This window comes from Schistocerca americana, chromosome 4 (assembly GCF_021461395.2).
Source record: "Schistocerca americana isolate TAMUIC-IGC-003095 chromosome 4, iqSchAmer2.1, whole genome shotgun sequence".
NCBI lineage: Eukaryota > Metazoa > Arthropoda > Insecta > Orthoptera > Acrididae > Schistocerca > Schistocerca americana.
In genome coordinates this window covers 527,567,651-527,586,007 of record NC_060122.1, presented here as the reverse complement: position 1 = coordinate 527,586,007, position 18,357 = coordinate 527,567,651, and the positions used below count along the sequence as shown (strand labels likewise).

At 41.5% G+C, this 18,357-nt stretch overlaps 1 protein-coding gene across 1 annotated transcript in view; it reads left to right on the top strand.

Moving 5' to 3' along the window:
* The window catches only part of LOC124612968 (glutamate receptor 1-like), a 1,095,838-nt gene that overhangs the window by 414,393 nt on the left and 663,088 nt on the right, over positions 1-18,357 (top strand). Inside the window, exon 2 of the mRNA XM_047141496.1 lies at positions 13,451-13,606. The gene's annotated coding sequence lies outside the window, so the exon portion shown is untranslated. The remainder of the gene's footprint in view (positions 1-13,450; positions 13,607-18,357) is intronic.

The window sequence follows — 18,357 nt, the reverse complement described above, 5'->3', positions numbered from 1 at the left end:
TTACGGAGATGCTTCGGGAACACAAATGGGAATCCCTGACGGAAGGCGGCGTTCTTTTCGGGGAACGCTGTTGAGAAAATTTAGAGAACCGGCATTTGAAGCTTACTGCCGAACGATTCTGCTGCCCCAAGCATACATCGCGCGTGAGCACCACGAAAATAAGATACGAGAAATTAGGGCTCATACAGAGATCTACAGACAGTGGTTTTTCCCTCACTCTGTCATCGAGTGGAACAGGCGGGGAAATGACGAGTAGTGGTACAGGGTACCGTCCACCACGCATCTTACGGTTGTTTGCGGACTATCTATGTAGATGTAGATGTAGATCAGTGATAAGATTCGCTCGTGACATGGCTATCCTCAGTGAAAATGAAAAGCATTACAGGGTCTGGTGACTGGCAGGAACGGCCCACAGAGTATGGACTGAGAGTAAATCCAAGAAAGACGAAGGTAATGAGAAGTAGCAGAAATGAGAACAGAGAGAAACTTAACATCAGGATTGATGGTCTCAAAGTTTATGAAGTTGAGGAATTCTGCTACCTAGGCAGCAATATAACGCATGACTAACGCAGCAAGGAGCTCTTCAAAATCAAATAGCACTGGCAAAAAGTACATTCCTGGCCAACGGAAGTCTACTAGTATCAGACAGAGGCCTGAATCTGAGGAATAAATTTCTGAAATCTGTGTTTGGAGTGCAGCACTGTATGGTAGTGGACGTGGGGCTACAGCCTAACTTTGAAAATTAGGTTCACTGACAAGGTAAGAAGAAGGGACAGAAGTCCTTTTTTTTTTTTTTTTAAAAAAAAAAGAAAAAGCTATTTCATGGACAATGTAAGTTGACCGCCGGCCCCGAAGCACTCATCATTAAGTGTTGGCAGCATTCGGAACACTAGGCGTCAACTGTTCTCTGCCTCAGACTGTTGCCGCCGTCTGAAGAAGTGGTGTTGTGATGCCTGTGCGAGCGGATGATTAATTAACTAGTAAGATAATTGTTCTTGTACTTAAATGCTAGTGCAACAAATGTTTACTTAATATATTGAACACCGTTTTTCCCTCTCCTCATTGCATTGTATTACAACACCCTTACTGTAATTCCATACTCCTTGTTGTCACTACGTACCGCATCTGAAGATAAACGTCTCCATAATGAGCATTTACGGATCCAAATTACTTCCGTGTTAAAGATTGTACCACATGAATTGATCGGTAGGAGTCGTGCACTTCCGTGAGTTGTTAGTACTGGAAGACAGGCAAGAAGTAGTCCCCCTCTGACCTTTTCTAACCCTGCAGTGGCTGCGATACTTACCAACTACCCATGAGGTAAGCGGTTTCCTTTACTTGGATCATTGCCAAGTTCACCAGCGTCGTTAAAGTTATCCACACCTTAAAGTATTACTATCGATGTTAGTATGTTTGTCTGCTACTGAACAGGAAAACACATGCGAAGCTCTTAACATTAGTAGATCTTTCTTGGATACAATTGTTAGTTCTTAGACGCATTTTATTATAAAATACGGCTGAGAACCGCAGTCAGCACGAATACTTGACTCGGGCTGCAGTTTGGCGGCCACAGGTCCAAACCAAGTGAGAGTGAAATTAATTGGTACGGCTACCATTTCGAAAACAGCAACGGTTGGTGAAGCACTGCGAATTTTTCAAACCACCAATCGAACAGCCCTCTGTAAATGATTTGTCCAATGCTCTAACCGAACTACTGACATCGGCAAAGTGACTTCTTGCCTTCGCTCTTCCTTTTCATGGATCACTAATTTTTTTCGCCCTTTCCATGTTCTCCAGCGAATGAATTACGACGTTACAGACTCTTCGCATGTGCTGTATTCTTGGTGTCACTTTCTTCAGCCAACTGTTTCCCGTAGAAACAGGTTGTGATGGGAGCTACAGTGGTTGGATGTCACATACTTCTGGCGACGGCAATGTTCCTACACTGGCCAAGTTCCCGTCAACTGTTGTTTTTTGTGGTATCGATCGACCATGCCGCCACAGACGTTTCAAGTGTACAAGTGGACAGGCAAGAGTTTAGGTATTCACGCCATCCGCTGATCAATAGCTGACGGAAAGTTGTAGATAGATCTCTTGTTGTAGCAGCAGTATTGAAATGAAACTAAATGTTTACAGAGACCAAATCTCAAAAGTCTATGATGTAAATCTGCAGACTGAAGCGAGGAATGAAAATTTGTATCAAGGCCCGGATTCGTAACGCTGATTCCTGCTTACAAGGCAGATGCGCTAAATACTATGTCTCCTTGGTACAGTGGCGTTGCACAGATTACCCTAGAGAATGGAAGGCGGCTGTGCAAAGGTGACGTAATGGTAAGCACATCTGCCGAGTGTGCAAGAGACCCGCGTTCGAATCCCGGCCTCACATTCGTCGCTTCAGTTTACATGTATACAGCAGGAATATTCCTTCCTTTCTCACAAACTACTAATGTGGACTACACCAGAACATCGGAACATATCGCATGCAAACAAAATCACCCGCATATCACTTCACTTCACTTTAACGTTTTCTGGTACATAAACACATCTCTGTTGTGGGTACTCAGAACTGTTACAACCACTTGCGTCGACACCTTTGGGTAACATGCTTGACAAGAGTTCTGGTTTCACAGTGTGCTCGAAGCGAGAGGTGCAAATTTCATTCGATCTTCTGACGTGAAGTCGTATTAACTTCCGCCGCAGCCAGTAGGAAGCAAGCTCTCTAGTGAGTCGCTTGTGACGGATTAACCGGCCGGGCGATTCGACATGGGGCTTAAAGCGATGGAATTATCGATATGCAATAAAGTACTTTGTTGTCAATCAGAATTTCTGCACTTGTAGGAAGTTGGATCAGAAAGTGAAGGCCCCCGTGTCATAAAAAAAATTAATAAAGAACATATAACAAAGAAATTAGTTCACAATGTAACCTGAACTGTCCTCTACACAACACCAACATTTAACATGGTCACAACGTATTTCGCCTACATCTACATGGATGCTCTGGAAATAACATTTAAGTGACTGGCAGAGGATCCATCGAAACACCTTCACAACTCTCTATTATTCCAAACTCGTATAGCGCGCGGAAAGAACGAACACCTATATTTTTCCGTACTACCTCTGATTTTCCTTGTTTTGCAATGGTGATACTTTCTCCCTGTGTAGGTCGGCACCAACAAAATATTTTCGCATTCGGAAGAGAAAGTTGGTGATTGGAATTTCGTGAGAAGTTTCCTCCGCAACGAAAAACCTTTTATTTTAATTTTGTCCAGCCCAAATCCTGTATCATTTCAGTGACATTCTCTCCGCTGTTTCGTGGTAATACACAAAGTACAGCCCTTCTTTGAACTTTATCGATGTACTGCGTCACTCCTATCTGGTAAGGGTCTCACACCGCGCAGCAGTATTCTAAAAAGAAGACGGATAAGTGTACTGTAGGCAGTCTCTTTAGTAGATCTGTTACATTTTCTAAGTGTTCTGCCAATGAAAAGCAGTCTTTGGTGAGCCTTCCCCATAACATTTTCTTTGTGTTCCCTCCAATTTAAGTTTTTCGTAATTGTCATTCCTAGGTATTTATAAATGTTGAATTTACGGCTTTTAGATTTGACTGATATATCGTGTAACCGAAGTTTAACGATTTGCTTTTAGCACTCATGTGGATGAACTCACACTTTTCGTTCTAATGGTTCTAATGGCTCTGAGCACTACGGGACTTAACATCTATGGTCATCAGTCCCCTAGAACTTAGAACCTATGGACAGCACACAACACCCAGCCATCACGAGGCAGAGAAAATCCCTGACCCCGCCGGGAATCGAACCCGGGAACCCGGGCGTGGGAAGCGAGAACGCTAACGCACGACCACGAGATGCGGGCACACTTTTCGTTATTTAAGTTCAATTGCCAACTTGCTTACAATACAGACATCTTTTCTAAATCGTTTTGCCGGCCGAAGTGGCCATGCGGTTAAAGGCGCTGCAGTCTGGAACCGCAAGACCGCTACGGTCGCAGGTTCGAATCCTGCCTCGGGCATGGATGTTTGTGATGTCCTTAGGTTAGTTAGGTTTAACTAGTTCTAAGTTCTAGGGGACTAATGACCTCAGCAGTTGAGTCCCATAGTGCTCAGAGCTATTTGAACCATCTAAATCGTTTTGCAATTTGTTTTGATCTTCTGATGACTTTATTAGTCGATAAACGACAGCGTCATGTGCAAACAACCTAATACGGATGCTCAGGTTGTCTCCCAAATCGTTTACATAGATAAGGAACTGCAAAGGGCCTATAACACTACCTTGGGAAACGTCAAAATTCACTTCTCTTCTACTTGATGACTTTCCGTTAATTACTACGAATTGTGAGCTGTCTATCAGGAAATCTCGAATATACTCACATAACTGAGACGATATTCCATGAGCACGAAATTTCACCACAAGCCGCTTGTGTGGTACCGTATCAAGAGCCTGCCGGAACTCAAGAAATACGGAATCAGTTTGAGATTCCTTGTCATCAGCACTCAACACTCCATGCGAGTGAAGAGCTAGTTATGTTTCACAAGAACGATGTTTTCTAAATGCTTGTTGACTGTGTGTGAATAGACCGTTTTCTTCGTGGTAATTCGTAATCTGCTAACATAATAAATGGCTCAAACTCCTACTGCATATCGACGTTAATGATATGGGCCTGCAATTCAGTGGATTACTGTTACTACCCTTCTTGAATATTGGTGTGACCTGGACAACTTTCTTGTCTTTGGGTATGGATCTTTCTTCGGGCGAACGGTTGTATACAATTGTTAAGTATGGAGCTATTGCATCAGCATACTCTGAAAAGAACCTGATTGGTATATTTAGTGTGTAAGTTGCTTCACTAATCGGAGGATATCTACTTATACGTTACTCATGTTGGCAGCTGTTCTTCATTCGTATTCAGGAATATTTACTTCGTTTTATTCTGTATACAGCGTGTGTTTGTATACATTTGCAGCGACGTTGAACCCGGGTATCAAAATCAGCTTGGAAAAATTCAGGGTTTTGTTTTCTCAGCCATAATTTTAGGGCTGTATTAACCTTAACTAAGAAGAAAGTGTACGGGAATGCTGTACCCAGCAGAGTGCTGCATTGGGTGAAGAAGTTTGGTAACAAAGAGACGGTTATTGCAGATAAACCACTTAGAGCCCGGCCGGCAACATGTGACACAGATACGAATCGAGAACGCACTGATAAAGTGATTCTAGGGGACTGACGCGTTAGTGTCACAATCAACAGCTTTAAAAACATCCTGAGGAAAAAGGGCAAGAATCTAAATCTTGAATTTTTTCTAACTGGTTTTCATTCCTGTGTTCAAGGACGGTGCAAATGTGTAGAAATGCATGGTGACTATTCAACTGTAGTGTCGCGCAGAGGACAGTTCAGACTACGACATGTACTAATTCAGCTGTTATACGTTCATTATTAATTTTTTTTTGACAACGGAGGAATTACTTTTTTATTCACCATCTCAGTAACAAAGTCTGACGATGTCCATTTAATGAACCAGTAAAATACCAAATGCAATAAAATTTGGTGTGGAAGTTATAAGTCTGCATTTCCACTACGAAGTACAGCAATGAGCTTAGGAGAAATCCTCGGTGGCTATGTCTGCATAGCAAGGGACATTGAGGAAAATGTTAATTTTTTCTCCCGTCCATTCCTAACGGTACGTAGAGAATATTCTATCGCATTTCATACTGCAACAGTGCAATGCTGATATAAAATAGAATAAATGTGCATAACAATACACTTAAGATAACAGCGTCGTTTTTATCTCTGGAGGAAGAGTATCGCAACAACGTTCCAATTTGTAGACCTAATCACACATCAAAGTAAGGAATTCTATTCCAATACTGTCGTATGGGATGAATGAATAGAATCTTGGGAAAGACAAAAGTAATCATTCGCGCTTTTATAGTACCTAACAAAAGTAAAGTATTTAATTACCTCCCCTTAATATAATAGTGCCACCGAAAATTATTTATTCAGCAATATATTTCTAATACCAAATTATTAGCCTGTTTTTAGAAACCAAGTTCAATTATCGACTCCGAGTGGCTCATCTTTATATCTAGCAAAGAGCATTTCCACGACTTTGTGTACAGATGCGAGGAACAATGAGAGAATTTTATGTAAGAAATTAAATAACCATGTTGAGGCTACAATACAACTTACGAGAAATCGTGTATCAAGAAGAAAATCCTAGCACTAGCATAAGTTTCCATTTAACCCCATCAGCTTCCTTAGAGACACTTTACTGAACGAAGAATCGAGATGTTATGTACTACTACTCACGCAAATCAATATTTACTGAACTATCACTACTTTTATGCAGGTCAGAAAACTTGCAAGAACATGAGACTAAATATTTTATATGTAAATCGACGCCGGCCGGAGTGGCTGTGTGGTTCTAGGCGCTACAGTCTGGAGCCGAGCGACCGCTACGGTCGCAGGTTCGAATCTTGCCTCGGGCATGGATGTGTGTGATGTCCTTAGGTTAGTTGGGTTTAATAAGTTCTAAGTTCTAGGCGACTAATGACCTCAGAAGTTAAGTCGCGTAGCGCTCAGAGCCATTTTGTAAATCGACAATATGATGATGCCATAGAGCTTCTTCACTCATATACAGTACTGTGGCTGCAAAATGCACGAAAAATATCGATAGTGAACCTACCAAAGAGAATCGTAACTTTGGAACTGTACTTGCTCCGGTCTTGGATAGCGGTGCTACCTGGTGAACGTGCTTGAAAAAATGTGGCTCAATTTTGGTGTACGTATCCGCCGCGTGCTGTCAACACGAACCGCTATGTCTCCCGCGTGGCTGTCTGTTAGGATATCCGCTACCTCTTGCAGCCAAAGGAAGTTTCAGCAAGTACTTCACATAAACAAAAAGGATTGATGTGAAATATTGACTGAACCGTTTGGTAAATAAAATGTGGTAGAGGACTTCCGTCTCTAAGTTACCCGCATTTTCTACAGACGGTTTTTTCTTATACGTTGAAAACTCACCATCCATTAACAAAGAGAACATTTTACAAAACGTGACAGCTGAGGTAAACATTATACATAAAGTGCTTGGTGGTAGGCACATTTTGCGAAATGAGATACTAGATTATCATACCAAACGAGCAGAATTGCATATATCATTAATTTGGAGTGTCTCAGGATGTTTCTATTCCACGTTTAAAAGATGTACCTCTTAATGATAAAAGTAAGGTTTTCCAGAAATTCTTTTTGTCTAAGAAAAATCTGCAGACAGGAAAGGTAAGTGAAAAATTCACAGTCTGTGTAAGAAAGTGTCAATGTATAAAAGATATTTGGCAAATAGGAAGTATGTGCATGAGTGCTAAGATATAGAAATGGAAAGGAAAATTGGTGTAACCTACAGCAGATATTCGTACTGTTACAATATTTGCTGGTCATGAAACAGTACCACATCCAATTTGTTTCTCACAACATCCGTTATCTCTAGATAACTCGTGTTTTCTACACGTTGCCTATAGATGCCACCTGTTGGATATATTTTAACTACTTTGTCTGTGTAGATATTTAACCCAGTAGTCGGTGTATTGATCTTGACTGCCGTCATGTACTTTTTGCTTGCATAGCATTTTGATTTATTTTTTAAGTTCAGCCTGCTTTTTGAGATTTCCCTGTTCGGAAAACGAAAGGAAATGAACCAATCTCAAATACTTTAGGAGATTTTCGACGGCGATTTGTCAGATGTATTTAGCGACAATGAAGGCGATGATGACTATGTGAATTTTTTTATGGTTCTGATTACGATTCCAGTGATAGGGACGTCATTAGACCTGTAAAGAAGCGTAACGTGGCAGTGTTTACAAGTGATTCTACAATAAGTCGATGGTGATCGTGATTCTGGTCATGTGAATGATTCGTTTTGTCTTAATGTTAAACTTTTCAAGACTCCTACTGTGTCTCAACCGGGCACTGGCTTTGACAGTTCACGAGTGAGACTCGGACGCCATTTCGAATGTGTTAATATAGCCTAAATTACCGAATCCTGGGAAAATTTAAAGTCCACAGGACAAAGAAGAAAGAGGAAGAAACTGTCACTTGAAGTTTCAGACGTTTAGTCAGTGACACTTGGTAATAACATAACCAAGTTCAGATTTTTCCACTAGACCCTGGCTCCTATAAGACAGTTACCCAGAGGAAATGAGGCTGTCACCCAAAGTCGAGGAGTACCTACAAAGCACTACGGCAGTACAGCAGACTCGTGGGTCCAGCGAAGCAGACACATATGCTGACAGTCCAGCGACAGCGGCGGTGTGCAGACGGTGGCAAAGCATAGGTAACAGTTGTCTGCTTTAAGTGGCGGCCCAAAGAGGAGCGCATCCGCTTGTATGTGTCCGGCTACGTCGCTATGTTTAAAACTCCTCTGACAGATGACTTGTGGGCCAGCGTTCAAGTGGAGTAATTACCGCCGCTTGCGCTGGAGCGCTTAAAGATATGATGACCTTGGTTTCTGCGATCGATGCATTACCGTCATCGACGACAAGGATATATGTAAAACCTTTTCATTCAAATTTTGTATATAATCCTACCGATTTCTTGCATCCCCGCCTGAAAGACATAAATATGGAGCGTGTTCCAGAGCGAGACTACAGCAACAGAGAGGTTACAACAGAGGTAGCCGTGTGGTCAGCACTTGTAAACAGGGAGCTGATAACGACACGGAGGTGGCCTCCCAGATGGCGTCAGCTCCTCCACTATCGGAACATAGCCGAGAGGGCTGACCTAAGCGGGATGCCCTAGACACGCTGGCGTCACAATGTGACCTGGGCGGATCGCCATCCAGGGCTGTACGTAAGGCCTATCGGAATCATCTACAGGCCCTAGGTGTTTGTCGCTGTGCTCCGTCTGCCTCAGATTCCGTACACCGTCGGTGAGTTCGCTGTAATGTGGACTCTGCTAACGGATTAACTAGCATCCGACTGTGCCCCGGAATGTTTTCGGCACACTATGTAATGAGTGAGTGAGACCCCTGGCCCCGTGGCAGATCACCACAGTAGTCTGTATGCTACAGTGACCCATGATGTAGTGTGTTTCTAGGAAATAGGTGTTCAACGCAGACGAAAATTCACATGCAACGTAGTTTTTCTTTCCTTTCATCAGTCTTTTGGCTCCACGGGAGTCAGTGCATGCATGATGGAGAGCCCGTTGATGCAGCAAGACGTTGGTTCTGACGTCGACCAGTAGAGTGATACCATGCAGTCATACAGGCCTTCCGAGTAAAAAGGCACAAGGCAGTCGCATTGAACGTAGGTTATGTTGAATTATATGGTTTTTGCAGCCAGAAAGGTGGAGAATAATATGGCGTATTGTAATCCTGAGTGTATCAAAGTGCTTTCAGGAAAAAATGGGTTGCACTGCTTATTGAACGCTCCTTGCATTCCTCTCCTCTCATATTTACTACAAGCTCACATTCTCCCGTAACTCTTTCTTCCATTTATTCCCCTACTGCCGCATTCCAGTCTTGCGTGGTCACAGGATTATCATCTACTTTCACACACTAAATTAACCCTTCAGTCATCATCATCATCAGTTATCTGCTATATTAGCAGGTCCTTTGCCTCTCCATTTTCTGCGATCCATTGCTTCCTTCTTAAGGCTGCTGTATGTTGTGCCGTCCATCATGTCATCCAGTATCTGGAATCTCTTCCTTCCTCGCTTCCTTTTCCCTTCTACATAACCTTCTAAAACTGTTTTCATCAGTCCGTCATTCTTTCCTAATATATGCCCAATCCAATTTCTTTTTCTTCTCTTTATTATTTCTAGTAACTGTCTTTTCTCTCCCACTCTTCTCAGTACCTCTTCATTTTTTACTCTGTCCATCCAACTTATTCTTTCCATCTTCCGCCATGTCCAGATCTCAAAAGCCTCCAGCCTTTCTCTGTCTTTTTTCCTCATAGTCCATGTTTCAGCGCCATGTAGAAGAACACTCCATACAAGACATTTTATGAGTCTCTTTCTGAGTTCTCTGTCCAGACCGCTGTAGAAGATTCTCCTTTTGTTATAAAACGCCTCTTTTGCCATTGCTATCCTTGTTTTAATTTCTGTGGTGCACTTCCAGTCGGTGTCTATCCTGCTTCCAAGATACTTAAAATTTTGCACCTGTTCTAGTGTTTCTCCATTCAGCACAATTTTTATTTCCTTATTTCCTCCTATTGCCAATACTTTTGTTTTATTTGTGTTAATTTTCATTCCATATTTTTTTCCGTAAGTTGCAGTGGTGTCCACCAAATCCTGTAATTCTTTTTCCCCTGTGGCTAGAAGGACCATGTCATCAGCAAATCTCAAGCACCCTACTCTTCTTCCGCCAATTTCTACTCCTTTGTCATGTAATGAGCATTGGTCAATCATATTTTCCAAGTACAGGTTGAAAAGAGTAGGTGATAAACAGCATCCTTGTCTTACTCCTTTCCCTAGTCTGATCCAGTTTGTACTTTCTCCTCTCACTTTAACTGAAACTTTTTGATTAAGGTACAATGAGTTTATAAGTCTTCTGGTTTTCCAGTCCACTCTCTTTTCCCTCATAATAGTCACCAGTTTGTCCCAAACCACATTGTCAAATGCCTTTTCTAAATCGATGAAGCACATATATAGGTCTCTTCCTTTTTCAATAAACCTTTCTCCCAAGATTCGTAGGAGCCCTATTGCATCTCTGGTGCCCGTATTCCGTCTAAAGCCAAACTGCTCCTCGCCGAGATTCTCCTCTATTACTTTCTCAAGTCTTTTATTAATTATTCTTAACATCACTTTGGCTGCATGTGAAATGAGGCTGATTGTCCTGTGCTCGCTGCATTTCTTGGTTCCTTGTTTTTTCGGTAATGGAATCATCACTGTTGTCAAAAAGTCCCCAGGCCATTCACCACTGTCATATATTTTATTACATAACCTCAATATTTCTCTTATTCCATTGTGGTTCAAGCATTTTAGTATTTCTCCCGGTATTGTATCTGTACCTACTGCTTTGCCATTTTTCATTGCAGCAATGGCAGACTTTACTTCTTCCATTATGATGGTCGGTCCTTTCTCTTCATCACTTACACTGTTGTGTGATTCAAGTTCCAGAGTTTCTGGTTTGCTATTTGTGTCATATAGCTCTTTTATATATTCTTCCCATCTCTGAAGGACATCGTCACGATCTTTGTACACTACCTCTTCGTCTTTACTCAAAATTTCCATAGTAGCACTTCCTGTTCTGTTTTGTTCCCATGTCATAGTCTTTACTCTGTTGTATAGTAACTCGTATCTTCCCTTCCTATCCAGTTCTTCAATTTCATCACATTCCTCTTTTAGCCATTTTTTCCTAGCCTGCTCTGTTTCTCTTCGCAGTTCGTTATTTAACCTTCGGTATATCTTTCTTGCATCTTCAGTGTTCTTGTTTTTCAATTTTCTTCTCTCCTCCATCTTGGAAATCATTTCTTGTGTGATCCATGGCTTTTTTTACCTTTTCCCTTTTACATATCCTATATTTTGCTGTCCTGCTTTAATTATTCCTTCTTTCAGCATATTCCAGTACTCGTTGGCATTATCAGGTGCTTCTTTGTCTCGTAATGTGTTTAGAAAGTCCCGAGACAGCATTTCTGTAATTTGTTCTTTGTTGGACCTTATCTTCTCTAGATCCCACTTCTTCACCATTGTCGCCTTTTTCAGTTTTTTCATTCTTATTTCTATTTCTGCCATAAGTAAGTTGTGGTCACTATTAATATCTGCACCTGGTAATGTGTGCACCTTCTTGATTCCATTCCTGTATCTTTCTTCTACCAGTATAAAATCGATTTGGTTTCTATATTTATCCCCTGGTGATTTCCAAGTGTAGAGCCTCCTCTTATGGTTCTTGAACCGTGTGTTTGCCGCTATCAGCTGCCTTTCCCTGCAGAAGTCAATTAACCATTCACCTCTGTCATTTCTCTTTCCAAGACCATGACTGCCTACTATGTTTCCCTCTTTCCCATCTCCCACAATGGCGTTCCAGTCTCCCATTACTATTTTGCAGCATTTTTTATTTTCGTCCATTATTCTCTCTATTACATTGTACGTTTCCTCTACAATTAGGTCATCATGTTCTGAAGTTGGCATATACACCTGGACAATCAGTAAATCTTTTTGTGCTCCTTTCAGCCTTACACCAATAACCCGGTCATTTGCATAGTCTACATATTCCACACATTTAGCCAATTCCTTTGTCATAATCATTCCTACTCCATTAATTCCTTTTACTTCTCCTCCTGAGTAGTAGAATACATATTCATCTGATTGCAACTCTCCATGTCCATTCCATCTTACCTCAGCAACTCCTACGAGGTCCATATGATTCTTTTCCATCTCTCTTTTAAGGTTTTCTAGTTTTCCTGCTTGTAGCAGAGTTCTGACATTCCAGGTACCAATTCTCGTTTTGATTTTTTGCCTCCTTTCAAGTTGTCCCCCCCCCCCGGAGATCCGAATGGGGGACTATTTTACCTTCGGAGACTGATTTAACATGAGAGGAAGCCATTTTTTGTGCATAAAATGGAGACTGCATTATGCAGGGAAGATAATCTGCGGTGGTATTCCGTTGCCTTCCGCAGTTCTGGAGGCCGCCCCTAACATGGGATACAGACGACTTTTGCAGCCGCCCGCTCCGGGTCAGACGCTGCATGAGAAGTATAGGTTGGAAAATGAAAGACCCCTAGCCCTCGAAACCTAATAGCGTCAGGGTCGGAAAAGAACAAGAGCTGGCCGAGGGTGGCCAGATAGGAAAGATAAAAGTGAGGAGCCTGGCATAAGTAAGTGGAAGCAATGCCAGGACTCAGCTCGGGGCCCCGTGGTCGCCAACCACGTATCACTAGGTGTGACTCCCTGAGGAGTCAGTATCCTCATATAAATTCTCTATGTCTTCACCTCTATGTTACTTCAGCTTGTATATCTGAACTAAAATTGTTGGCGTTGATTTGCTGTTAATGTTGATGAGAATAACTCTATCACCTAACTGTTCGCAGTATCTCAGTGTCTACCACACCTTCCTCTTCATGACGAATCCTACGCCTGTCATACCATTTTCTGCTGCTATTCATTTTACCCCATATTCATCTGACTAGAAATCCTTACCTTCCTCCCATTTTACATCAATGATCCCGCTATACCTAGACAGAGACTTTGCATTTCTTTTTTCAGATTTTCTAGCTTCCTTACTAAATTTCAAATTCTGGCATTCCACTCTCTGATTCATAGCATGTTATTTTTTCGTTGATCATTCCATATGTTTTTCGTGGTTATGTAGGCAGGAAGCAAAATTTTCCTAAGTATGGGAGTTTCTTCTTCCACACCACTAGTTCAATTTTAATTCAGTTTGTTTGTGAGAGGAAGAACTGCACCTATGACGCCAGGTCTGATAGAGATATTTTTTCGCTTTGTTCCAGGTGCGATCTTCGAGCAGGGCACAGATGAGGTGCAGGACGCCTTCAAGTTCGCCGTCCTCACGCACAGCCAGAACGCCTCCTCTGGCCGCCGCTTCGAGCTGCAGGCGTTCGTCGACGTCATCAACACCGCCGATGCCTACAAGTTGTCCAGAATTAGTGAGTAGCCCTTTTACAGTAGCCATTTACCTTTGGCCGAAACATCTAGCCTGCTATTACTGTCCTTCATGAGTAGTGGAAGAGTGGAGGGTGGAAGCGTTCATACATTTCAGTATAATGCACCGTCACAGCAAAGTATTTAAAAAATAATGTGATACACAAAACAGAACATTTGTACGGAGAAAATATTTGTCGAAATTGTGACGGATACGCTTTCTTTTTCCAAAAAATACGTGATATATGAAGTGATAACTCTGGACTAGCAACATCGGCTAAACATGAAATGTAACAGAATGTCCCCAGCCGAATTCTGCTTGCATTTAGTCGATGAATTCCCGTCTTTGAATATGGGTGTTCCTACTTCTTTTAAGCAACATTAGTTCGAAACCGGATCGTCTGCCTTTGCTGATTTTTTTTTTTTAAATCATCCATCTTATGATTGGTTCGATTTGGCTCACCATGAGTTCTTCTACTGTGATGGCCCCCTCAGTGTAGCACTGACGCTCCATTATCCTCTCTGTCTTTCCCCACCATTATTTGCTCTACAGCTTCCACTAGTACCGTGGAGCTTACTCCCTCCTGTCTTAACATGTTCTGTCGTCCTGTCTCCCCTTCTAGTAAGTGCTTTTTACATATTCCTTTCTCAGTGATTCTGCGGCGTATCTCTTTTTTTTGTCGTATCTTGGCTGCTATGAAATCAAAATAAAGTCGACTAATTTCAATATCACACCATGAACTTCTAAAATCTGTCCTAAAAATATACATTCATCTTATTACAGTTGTAATATCATTTCACAGCAAAAAAAGCGTAATTTAAGTAGGGAATCATCATGTTGTTCTGGTATACATTGAAGTTACTCTGAAGCGCTGAAGCAAGAGCATATTCAGTGATATGAGTTTAGAGGGTAGCGTTATATATATATTTTTTAGTTTCTTCAAAGAGGGAAGAATGAAGGGACTACTACGCCTGCTACGGTCCAACACACTCTTATTTACACAGGAAGTATGGACACACTGTAAACATTTGATAGTTCCCAATTCCAGTTCGCAGCAGAATTTCGTAAATTGTAGCCAACACCTAGAGAATAATCCCAACAGTACTCTGTCAAGCAAATCCCTCAATAAATTGCGGAGCACTAGTCCATTATTGTAGGGAGCGAGGAGGGAGTGGTGAGGGGCTGGGCCAAGACTAAATTATTCCTTTTGACATGGACTTTATTATACTCCGTTTCAAAACACAATAAAGAAATTATGAAAACTGCAAAGACGTAAGCTTTAAACATTTCCATAAAATGATTCAAGACGCTACTCAAAACCTTTGGCATGAACATTCAATTTATTTTCTTTACAGAGTAAAACTTTGACCTACTATTTTGAAATAAGTTTAAAAGAAAGTAAATTTAAAAAAAAATTAATGTTGCCAAGCACAGAGTAGAACTTAAGCCCACAGCATGGAAAACTAATGAACCATGAATATGAAGTGAAATTAACTTAAAACTTAAATCTGTTTCTAAGCCAGTCTTAGTTAACTGTAACTGTAGCTACGTAAAATTTCTAGATTTTACAGTTTTTGATAAAAGCGCGTAATAGTAACGACACAAGAACATGTTTTTCAACAGGACCAAATTTAAATTTCCTCACTTGTCTTAAAATTCAGTAACGTTATTCTAAGAGTATCTCACAGTAGCTTTTACAGCCTGTAAGAAATGATTGCTTCTCGAAGCCTAATCTTAATGTTTAAGGATAATATGAAGACTCAAGGTAGCAGCGAAAATAAATCAGTTAATGAACAGAATTACGTTATTGCATGTGAGGCAACTAGCAAAAGTGGAAATAAAGTTACCAACAAATTACTCAACCTATGCAGATTGCCTCACATTCAGCCACTAATAGTACGAAAGTCCCCAAGTGTCAAACTGGTCACCGTCATTGGAGTCTGCCACTTCCTGTAGCCCAGACTGACTTCGCAAAATTTTAAAATTTTAAACAGAGCGAAACAAGTATACAACAAATTCCTATAACATAAAGCGATTACTACACAAGCCGCTAACCATATACAGGAACACCAATGGCATACCAGTTACAAATTGAAAACGGAATTCTTAGTTACCCGTACTTGTGTATTCACAACAATTTAGTTTGTAAGCCGGCCGGAGTGGCCGAGCGGTTCTAGGCGCTACAGTCTGGAACCGCGCGACCGCTACGGTCGCAGGCTCGAATCCTGCCTCGGGCATGGACGTGTGTGATGTCCTTAGGTTAGTTAGGTTTAAGTAGTTCTAAGTTCTGGGGGACTGATGAACTCAGAAGTTAAGTCCCATAGTGCTCAGAGCCATTTGAACCATTTTTAGTTGTACTAGAACAGAAAATAACGTGACCGGCAGCCAGGTCACTGTAACGTTAAGCACTACTTAGAACACTGCAAGATACTTACGTTCTTAATGAACCTTTCCGAAGTTTAGTTTGAATATACACTCTTTAACCGATTGGCTTACACAGCGGGCTCACAACAGGTCATAGGTTTCAAGTCCGTTATTACATTGCCGGTTGTGAGACGGGCAAAGCAGCTATAGCTTCTTCTTACAAGGGAGGCCACGACGTAGGGATCACAGATTTACTTCGACCTTTGTCCACCTTCAGTAGGCCATTAAAACAAATCTGGAAATTCCGAGAAAATTACAACAAAAGTTTAACACGTATATTACGTACCGGATGTATCTGTGCGTAGGGGCCCGATGTTAAAGGTCATGGTGGTCAAGTGATTAGCGTTCGAGCTTCGTTAGACGTTGTGAGCCGATGGTTCGACTCCTGCTCTAACTTAATATTTAATCTATATTTTTTTCATCATTGGTCATATTATATTATTTAATTTATATGACATATGCGAGGTAATATAATTAAATAAAACACTTTAATGTTATTTGACTACTTATTATTTTTAATTAAATTTATTCGTTAGAACAAACATATTTGTAACTACCGACAGCTAAACGAGGGAACGCCTAGAGTTTTTCTGAAAATGTGTGTTTGTCATGTGAAAGGTGGCTACACTGAGCCACAGCGCCAGAGATTGCGCCAGAGAGTATTATTCAGCCACCTCCACTGGCAGTTCTTGTTGAGAAGTCGTGGTTGGAGTGCTTATTGTGAAATAGCAGTAGTCAGTGTTTGTTGAGATGTAGTAGTGGGCAGTTCTTATCGAGAAGTCGTGGTGGAGAGTGCTTGTTGAGATGTAGCAGTGGTGAGTCGTAGTTGAGAAGTTGCGGTAGTGAGTGCTTGTTCAGAATTTGTAGTATTGTATTGATGGGCTAGACACCAGATGTTATTGGATTGGGGATGCTGTAATGATCAGAGCGTGCTTTTCGTCAATATATATGAAGGTAAAAAAATTCCGTTTTTTTAATTACTATTTCAATGTCTTAAACAATAATGCCTCTTGGTCACAGGTTCAGTCAACAAAGCATCTGGCTCGTGTTCTTGTATTAGACTGCATTTCTGGTTTCTATGTGCAATTATAGTATTTCTGTTTTTTTTAATTACTTCAGTGTAAATGGTGTTTAAAATATCTGTCTTATTGAGGAAGAACCGTGCCAGATGTGTACGTTGAATGACACTTCCACATACAGAACAGCGACACTTGTGCCTTGTTGTTTCGTAGGTTTTATAGTTGCTAGGGACTTAATTAATTAATTGTGTTAACGGAAGTTTTCTTTCGTTCTTTGTTGTTATTCTATGCAGTCAGATTGCGTACAAATACTAGTCAGGGCCCACCGGTTACGAGACTGCGAAACCGGACAGTCAGCTACTAAAAAATTAAAATTATTTGCATAAAATTTAATTAAGCCCCCATGCACATGATTTACGAAATCCCTTACACACGCAGTCTCATAAGGTACCCAGAACTACACTATATGATCAAAAGTATCCGGACACACCCAAAACATACGTTTTTCATATTATGTGCCAGTTACTCCATATCATCAATGTCAGTAGTTATTAGCCATCATGAGAGAGCTGAATGGGGCGCTCCGCGGAACTCACTTCGGACGTGGTCAGGTGACTGGGAGTCACTTGTGTCATAAGTCTGTACGCGAGATTTCCACACTCCTAAATATCCCTAGGTCCACTGTTTCCGATGTCACAGTGAAGTGGAAACGCATTAGGACACTTACAACATAAAAACGTTCAGGCCGACCTCGTCTGTTGACTGACAAAGACCGCCGACAGTTGAAGATGGACATAATGTGTAATAGGCAGACACCTGTCCAGACCATAACACAGGAATTACAAACTGCATCAGGATCCACTGCAAGCACTATGACAGTTAGACGGGAAGTGAGAAAACTTGGATTTCGTGCTCAAGCGGCTGCTCATAAGCCACACATCAAGCCTGTAAATGCCAAACGACGCCTCACTTGGTGTAAGGAGCATTAACATTGGACGATTGTACAGTGGTAAAACGTTGTGTGGAGTGACGAATCACGGTACACAATGTAGCAATCCGATGGCAGTTTGTGGGTATGGCGAATGCCCAGTGAACGTTATCTGCCAGCGTGTGTAGTGCCAACAGTAAAATTCGGAGGCGGTGGTGTTATGGTGTGGTCGTGTGTTTCATGGAGGGGGCTTGCACCCCTTGTTCTTTTCCGTGGCACTGTCACAGCACAAGCCTACATTGATGTTTTAAGCACCTTCTTGCTTCCCACTGTTGAAGAGCAATTCGGGGACAGCAATTGCATCTGCCAAAATGATCGAGCACC